This window comes from Carcharodon carcharias, chromosome 5, assembly GCF_017639515.1.
Source record: "Carcharodon carcharias isolate sCarCar2 chromosome 5, sCarCar2.pri, whole genome shotgun sequence".
In the NCBI taxonomy this organism is placed as follows: domain Eukaryota; kingdom Metazoa; phylum Chordata; class Chondrichthyes; order Lamniformes; family Lamnidae; genus Carcharodon; species Carcharodon carcharias.
Genome location: NC_054471.1, coordinates 188,473,273 through 188,482,317, shown reverse-complemented (window position 1 = coordinate 188,482,317; position 9,045 = coordinate 188,473,273). Strand labels below are relative to the sequence as shown.

Here is a 9,045-nt window from a genome sequence, read left to right as displayed (position 1 = left end):
TCTTTTGATTATCTGCTCCTATCACTGCTTGCTTGTCCCTACAACTACACCACCGCCACCCCCCCCACTTCTCTCCCCCATCCCCCCCACCTTAAACCAGCTTATATTTCACCCCTCTTCTAATATTCACTCAGTTCTGTTGAAGGGTCATGAGGACTCGAAACATCAACTCTTTTCTTCTCCGCCGATGCTGCCAGACCTGCTGAGTTTTTCCAGGTAATTCTGTTTTTGTTTTGGATTTCCAGCATCCGCAGTTTTTTTTGTTTTTAATAACTGTTTCTGACTGTTGTCTTTGTGCATTTTCAAAAAAACATTTCACAAGGTTCCACAGAAGAGATGATTAGCAAAAAAAAAAGATTCGTGAAAATGTATAATTAAAGCTAGCTTTCAAGTGAGTTCAAAGCATTATGTTTAAAAATGATTTGCTGAATATTATCAGCTTACCCCAGAAACGTAAACAGATAAATCGCTGCAAGACCACCTCAAGAATCAGTGGGCACGCATTCAGCTGCATTGCAAAGAAATGAAGCAATGGGCAGAATTAGTACCCTTCCCCATGCCGAATTTATTGGCATGAGAGTGGGCAGGTGGGGACCCCCTACCCACCACCTTCCCACCTCTGTCCTGATTAAGTCCGGGAAGGGAAGGCCTCTAGGATGGCAGTCCCACCACCAGTTGAGGCCCTTAAGCGGGCAATTAATGTCTTAAGGGCCTCATCCTGCCTCTGCTGGTATTCGCCTAGTGCTGGGTGGAGGATTCGTCATGCAGAAAGCTTGAACATCATGCCCTGTCGGAAGTGCATGTGGGCGGGTGGTGGGGGGGGGGTCTTGTTCAAGGGCACTCAGTGCCTGAGGAAATGGGGGGGGGGGATGGGGTGGGTTTTGAAAGCCACCCCCTTTCCCTTGGCTGCTGACATCCCATCCCCCACCCCCTCAACTCAGGTAGGTACATTACCGGCAGCTGCCACCACCTTCCCAGTGGTGCTACCGAGCAATGAAGAGCTGCAAGCCACTGGTTGATCGGCAGTTCTCGGTGGGCAGGACTTCTGCTCGCGGGATCCTTGATCCTGGGAAGGCCTGCTGCTGCAAGTGCTCAATTGGCATTTAATTCAGTGGGCATTCCCGAAAAAAGATAACATGGGGCTTTCGCCAGCCGGCGGGTGGGAAGCCTGACACCTGCACTAAATTCAGTCCAATGAAGGTGAAGCTCTATTCAAAATGTGTCACACCAGCAAGATTTGATTGATGCCACAGTTAATCCTGTTAGAAGCTAAACTTATTGTTTCTCCTGTCCTGTTGGACATAGAGACTTGAACTGTTGCAAGAGCAGGTTTGTGCTTGTTGTTATGGGCTGCCTTTCAGATTTCTTAGCTATACTTTTTCTAGTGAAAAATTCTGCGGGTGTTTCATGTCAATTGACAATTGAGTTAGCCAAACACAATAAAACTTTGGATACTGCGTACTCCAGTAAGAGAAAAGTAATGCTAAACTCTAGAATATAAGAGACATTGCCATTATAAACATTCAGAATGGATAAATACCAATAACTCTGGGGGTGGGGAGCATAAGAAATAGGACCCTGCTTCTCCGTTTAATATGATCATGGTTGATGATGAGCCTTAATTCCACTTTCTCACCAGCTCCTCATATCCCTTAGCCTGGGAGACCATAAATCTATCTCAGCCTTAAATTTATTCAACAATGGAGTATCTACACTGGGGTAGAGGGCTCTAAAGATTCACAATTCTTTGAGTGAAGAAATTTCTCCTCATCTCAGTCCTAAGTGATCAACCTTTTATCCTGAGACTGTACCCCTGTGTTCTAGATTCCCCAGCCAGGAGGTACAATGTCTCAATATCTATCTTGTCAAGCCCCTTCAGAATCCTGTATGTTCCAATGAGATTACCCCTCATTCTTCCAAATTCCGCACAGTATATGCCCAACTTACTCAGCTGCACATCACATTACTCAGCTGCATACCCTCTCATCGCAGGAACCAACCTAATGATCCTTCACCGCACTGCCTTCAATGCAAGTTTCTTTTTCTTCAGTTCTCAGCCTGAAGGGAGGATCCTTAGCAGTTATTCACTGAACCATTGCAAGGTGCAATAATTTTTTTACTATAGGTAGGGTGAGGAGGGAGGCTTTGAATCTACTTCGATAGGGACAGGGATCAGACCCTGTGCTGTTGGCATTAATCTGATCCACACCTAGCCATCTAGCCAACTGAGCTAGATAGATTCCAGCATTGTCCTGACAACTGATTCCAGGCTAACAGGCCTGTAGGTCCCTATCTTCTCTCTGCCTCCTTTCTTGAAAAGCAGAGTTACATTGCTAACTTCCAATCCGTTGGGATTATTCTAGACTCGAGGCAACATTGGAAAATCATACCCAATATCACTACCTCTGAAGCTACTTCTTTTAGAACACCTAAGATGTAGGCTATCATTTCCTGGGGGATTTGTCAGATTTCAGATCTTTAAGGGCTGAATTTTGCCCTCATCAGATGGGGCGCAGCGTGAGACGCAGCTCGTAACTAGCCAGGAAGGGCTGAGCAGGGGCAGGGGCCTGTTAGCCGCTGGGTCCAATGGTGACCCAGCAGCGGGTATAATGAAGGCCCAGAAAGGCTGCCATTTGGATGATGCATTCGAGTGTGGCAGCAAACACCAGGTACGAAGGCAGTCAAGTGGGCACTCGCCACCACCCCCCCCCCCACCCCTACCCCACCACCACCCCCACCAGCTTTTCCGACGAGTGCCTTGCCATTCTACTGGAGGAAGTGGCTGCCAGGAGGGACACCCTTGTCCCTAGGGATGGGAAGAGGAGTCCACCACACCTCACCAAGAGGGCATGGGAGGAGGTGGCATCCTGGGTGAGCAGTCATGATGTGCTGTGGCGCACAGGGGTGCAGTGCTGGAAACGCTTCAATCACCAGCTGCGCTCAGGCAGGGTGAGTACCGTGTTGGCATAGGTCAGTGTGCAGAAGTGTTAAGACATGGCCATGCCCCCGTGGACCTCAGCAATGCTAAAGTCTGAGTGCCAACTTTCAATCACGCTGGAGCTGGCCAAGGGGGTGAGCTCTGGTTGCTTGGACTGAGTGTCATAACTTATATTGTAATGCTTCTCTGTCTCTGTTCTTGGGTGGCAGAGAGGCATCATGAGCCACCTCTTCAACGGATAACCCTGGCCCCACACCCTCAGCATTCTCCTCACCATGTTCATCTTCCCACTCGCCACTGAACTCATCATTTGTGGCCTGTGCAGCTGCGCCAAGATCCTCTTCCTCCAGTGGGTCCCTTGCCAGTGCCAGATTGTGGAGGGCACAGCATGCAACCACTATCAGTGACACTTGCTCTGGGGGCTATTGTAGATCACCCCCCTGAATGATCCAGGCATCGGAAGCACATTTTGAGAAAACCTGTGGCCCTCTCTACCACCGGCCTTGTGGAGCCAAGTAAACACTGGCAGCAGGATAGCGGCATCTTCTGCGGCGCCTTCTGCCCCGGGCTACCTGCTGGCCCTGTGCCCCTTGTGCCTGCACCTCTCCTTCCACAGGTCCCTCCCCTGGAAGCTGCTTAGGAACACATGGCCTACCCTCCCCTCTGCTCCTCTCTTCCTCCTCAGAGGGATTTCCCCCAGCTGAGACCACAATCCCCGTTACCAGGGAAGGCTGTCTGATACCTGGAAGGGTCCAGATGATCTGAATCCTCCGAGGGCCTTGCAGACAGCAACGAGTCCTGAAATGAGGCCTGGAAACGCTAAGAATGAAGCCCCGAACAGAGACGAAGCTGCCAAACACCAGTAAGCAACTAGCTGCAAACTATCTCCAAAACTCCTCACTACTCACACTGACAATGCTGCTGACTCATTTTTATCCGGCCCTTGGATGCGGTTTGTGGAAATGTTGGCTGGCCGCCTGCCCGTTTTGTCCATGTGATGAGGAGAAAATCGCACGGGCAATGAAAAATCTCAAACAATTGCATTTTTAAGGGCCTTAAGTGGCCTGTCAGTTAATGGCGGGCGCTGCTCTGGCACCCGCGCACATCCGTGGAGTGAAAGATCGTGGGAATGTGCGAAGACATCGGGACACCTGCCCGATGTCATTGCTCAATATCTTACTCTCGCTCAGGTCGGGTCTAACGAGGGAAAAATTCTGTCTTAAGTTGCTTAAATACTTTTTCTCTGGTGATATTAAGTACGTTATGTTCCTTGTTGTTATTAGCCCCGCTTTACCCTCTATTTCTGGTATTTAATTTGTGTCTTCCACTCTGAAGACAGGCACAAAGAGACAGATTTTCACAGAGTTCTGGACCTTTAAAAATGGTAGATAGTACCTGGAAATAGAAGTACATCTACATTTCCGGGGATTTAAGTCTATCGAATAGGTTTTCATGAATGGGTCTGTGTTTTTTATGTAGTGAACTCTGTCGTGTATACTCGGACCTTTTCTAAATTTCATCTCAGCATGGCTCCTGAGGTCTGGATACTGGGTGAGGAGTGGTGGGCGGGGGTCATGGGGGTGGGCCGAGGCATAGTTTGGAATGAGCTGGTATTAACTTGGCATGGAGGCTATAATGGGCCAAGGTTAGTGGGTGAGTTGGCATGGGTTGGAGTTAAGCTGGATACAAGGGGTCATGGGTGGCATGGGATGGCATGGATGGGGCATGGGGAGTGGGTGGTGGGGTGAGGGGTTGTGAGGAATGGGTGTTAATTGGCCTAATATTTAAAAAAAACAATGGGAATGAAGTCCCAGAGAATTAGGGACGGCCTTTTAACAAGCTCTCCTCAATGCTCTGAATTCCCTCCGATCTACGTCCGAGGGCAGCCGGCCTGATTCCATCCTGCACCTGCCCCCACAAGAATGAAAATCGTGCTTTTCAGGGCATTTTTTTCCCCCCAAGGCTGGTGTGTTGAGTTACCCACCTTGGGAGAGAAAATCCAGCCCAAAATATTTGTGTCTGCGTTTCCTCCATTCCCATGACAATTTCTCCTGTCTCTGCTTCATCGCTATAATGGAAACTTGCAAAGTGGCAGCTCAACATCTCTGGATACAGAGCTCTCAGGAAGGATAGGGAGAGGAATAAACAAGGTGAGGGTGTGGAATCATTGACTAAAGAATCAGTTACAGCCATGAAGAGGGATGATATAATAAATGAGGCATCAAATGAGGCCATACGGGCTGAGCTCAGAAATAAAAAAGGGGTAACTACACTGTTAGGATTGCACTATAGACCCCCAAATAGTGGAAGGGAGTTAGAAGAGCAAATATGTAGACAAATTTCTGAGTGCAAAAATAGAGAGTCCGACCCATCGACCCACTAGCCCGCAAGGTGCTGGGCTTTGAAGCAACGGCCCTGGGACAGCGAGCACTACGCCCTGGATTATGAGGGCACAAGGCAGCCAGGCAGTGGTAGGAAGCTAAAAACAAAAAATAAAAACAAAAAAACTGCGGATGCTGGAAATCCAAAACAAAAACAGAATTACCTGGAAAAACTCAGCAGGTCTGGCAGCATCGGCGGAGAAGAAAAGAGTTGACGTTTCGAGTCCTCATGACCCTTCGACAGAACTTGCGTTCGAGTCCAAGAAAGAGTTGAAATATAAGCTGGTTTAAGGTGTGTGTGTGGGGGGTGGAGAGATAGAGAGACAGAGAGGTGGGGGGGGGGGGGGTGTGTGGTTGTAGGGACAAACAAGCAGTGATAGAAGCAGATCATCAAAAGATGTCAACGACAATAGTACAATAGAACACATAGGTGTTAAAATTAAAGTTGGTGATATTATCTAAACGAATGTGCTAATTAAGAATGGATGGTAGGGCACTCAAGGTATGGCTCTAGTGGGGTTTTTTTATATAAAATGGAATTAGGTGGGAAAAGGAAAATCTTTATAATTTATTGGAAAAAAAGGGAAGGGGGAAACAGAAAGGGGGTGGGGATGGGGGAGGGAGCTTACGACCTAAAGTTGTTGAATTCAATATTCAGTCCAGAAGGCTGTAAAGTCCCTAGTCGGAAGATGAGGTGTTGTTCCTCCAGTTTGCGTTGGGCTTCACTGGAACAATGCAGCAAGCCAAGGACAGACATGTGGGCAAGAGAGCAGGGTGGAGTGTTGAAATGGCAAGTGACAGATGGTTTGGGTCATTCTTGCGGACAGACCGCAGGTGTTCTGCAAAGCGGTCGCCCAGTTTACGTTTGGTCTCTCCAATGTAGAGGAGACCACATTGGGAGCAACGAATGCAGTAGACTAAGTTGGGGGAAATGCAAGTGAAATGCTGCTTCACTTGAAAGGAGTGTTTGGGTCCTTGGACGGTGAGGAGAGAGGAAGTGAAGGGGCAGGTATTGCATTTTTTGCGTGGGCATGGGGTGGTGCCATAGGAGGGGGTTGAGGAGTAGGGGGTGATGGAGGAGTGGACCAGGGTGTCCCGGAGGGAGCGATCCCTACGGAATGCCGATAAGGGGGGTGAAGGGAAGATGTGTTTGGTGGTGGCATCATGCTGGAGTTGGCGGAAATGGCGGAGGATGATCCTTTGAATGCGGAGGCTGGTGGGGTGATAAGTGAGGACAAGGGGGACCCTATCATGTTTCTGGGAGGGAGGAGAAGGCGTGAGGGCGGATGCGCGGGAGATGGGCCGGACACGGTTGAGGGCCCTGTCAACGACCGTGGGTGGCAAAACCTCGGTTAAGGAAGAAGGAGGACATGTCAGAGGAACTGTTTTTGAATGTAGCATCATCGGAACAGATGCGACGGAGGCGAAGGAATTGAGAGAATGGGATGGAGTCCTTACAGGAAGCAGGGTGTGAGGAGCTGTAGTCGAGATAGCTGTGGGAGTCGGTGGGTTTGTAATGGATATTGGTGGACAGTCTATCACCAGAGATTGAGACAGAGAGGTCAAGGAAGGGAAGGGAAGTGTCAGAGATGGACCACGTGAAAATGATGGAGGGGTGGAGATTGGAAGCAAAATTAATAAATTTTTCCAAGTCCTGACGAGAGCATGAAGCGGCACCGAAGTAATCATCGATGTACCGGAGAAAGAGTTGTGGAAGGGGGCCGGAGTAGGACTGCAACAAGGAATGTTCCACATACCCCATAAAGAGACAGGCATGGCTGGGGCCCACGCGGGTACCCATAGCCACACCTTTTATTTGGAGGAAGTGAGAGGAGTTGAAGGAGAAATTGTTCAGTGTGAGAACAAGTTCAGCCAGACGGAGGAGAGTAGTGGTGGATGGGGATTGTTCGGGCCTCTGTTCGAGGAAGAAGCTAAGGGCACTCAGACCATCCTGGTGGGGGATGGAGGTGTAGAGGGATTGGACGTCCATGGTGAAGAGGAAGCGGTTGGGGCCAGGGAACTGGAAATTGTTGATGTGACGTAAGGTGTCAGAGGAATCACGGATGTAGGTGGGAAGGGACTGGACAAGGGGAGAGAGAAGGGAGTCAAGATAACGAGAAATGAGTTCTGTGGGGCAGGAGCAAGCTGAGACGATCGGTCTACCGGGGCAGTTCTGTTTGTGGATTTTGGGTAGGAGATAGAAGCGGGCCGTCCGAGGTTGGGCGACTATCAGGTTGGAAGCTGTGGGAGGGAGATCCCCAGAGGAGATGAGGTCAGTGACAGTCCAGGAAACAATGGCTTGATGTTCAGTTCCTGGCTCACCGGATCATCCACATCGAGAACTGCCTCTTCCAGCTCGTCGACCTCTTTGGCATTGGCCGCCTCGTCACCAAGAAGTCCTGGCTCCTTCCCAACGATGAGCCCTGTTACTGGACCATCACCAAGGTCTAGGCAGATTACACGGCCCAGGATATGGACCGTGGGAAAGCATAGGGAGTGCTAACATTCAGAGGAAAGACTGACGATACGGTGAAAGAAATAGGTTATGTACCGTGATTGGCATCTGGTACAGAAACATGAAGAAGGAGCTTTCAAGAGCATCACACCTGTTCCTGACATGAGTATTGGCCATGTCTCTTGTCCTCCTTTACTTCGTGTCTCGATACTGGTTCAGCTACAGAAAGCTGTGGAACCTATAGGAGAGGAGCCGACGATTGATCTAGAAAGAAATCGCCACTTTCCAAAGGATTATTTTAAAAACCTGGATTTGAAGAAAGAAGCAGAGGGCACTCCAATCTAATAAGAATCTGCACGACTCAAAGCTACCGATAGACTGAGTGTAATTGTTTCCAGCAATTTGTCATACTGGTCATGTACAATAAAATCCATTTTTTTTTGTAAAAAAAACAATAGGGCAATAACCATTGGGGATTTCAACTACCCTAATATCAATTGGGCTACAAAGAACGTGAAGATCACAGAGGGCGCAAAATTCTTGAACTGCATTCAAGAGAACTTTTTTAGCCAGCACATAACAAGCCCAATGAGAGGGGGCGCAATTCTAGATTTAGGGCGGAATCCTCCCAGGTTTGCACTAAGTGCGGTAGCGGGCAGGTAAAACAATGTTTTATCCGCCGGCTGCAACGGTGGATTTTCCCAAACCCGCCACATTATTTATGCATTCCAGGGAAACGTGCTCTCATCCGCCCGCCCACCATCACCCAGCTGCTGCATCACGCCAGGCGCCATATTTAAAGTCCAGCCGCAAGGGCACATCTCAGTGCTTCCAGACCACCACTGCTGCACGGGAGACATGGCCCTGAAACGGAAGAATACTGCGGGCCCCTGGTTCAGTGACGTGTCCCTTGAGCATATTTTGGATGCCATGGAGGCCGGCCAAGACGTCCTCTACTCCCACTCTGGCCGCAGGATGGGCAGCAGCAGCACTAACTCGGCTTGGGAGGCGGTGGTCAGCACCAACGCCCTTCAAAAGGTGACAGCCACCCAGTGCAGCAAAAGGATGAATGATCTCCTCGGTTCCGCCAGGGTAAGTCACTCTTCTCATCACTCTCAACTCACACACTCACAAATCTATCACACATCCACAGGGCCCTCACTCACTGTCAGTTCAAGGGACATCACCATTCACTCTCTCACACCCACCTTCATTATCCTCATCCCGTCCATGGGACCACTCACCACCCACACAGGCCAGGTAGACTTATC

At 49.5% G+C, this 9,045-nt stretch overlaps 1 pseudogene; it reads left to right on the top strand.

The window, feature by feature from the left end:
- Nucleotides 1-2,609: 2,609 nt before the first annotated feature.
- LOC121277797 lies at nucleotides 2,610-8,119 on the top strand (annotated as a pseudogene).
- The last annotated feature ends 926 nt before the right edge of the window (nucleotides 8,120-9,045 follow it).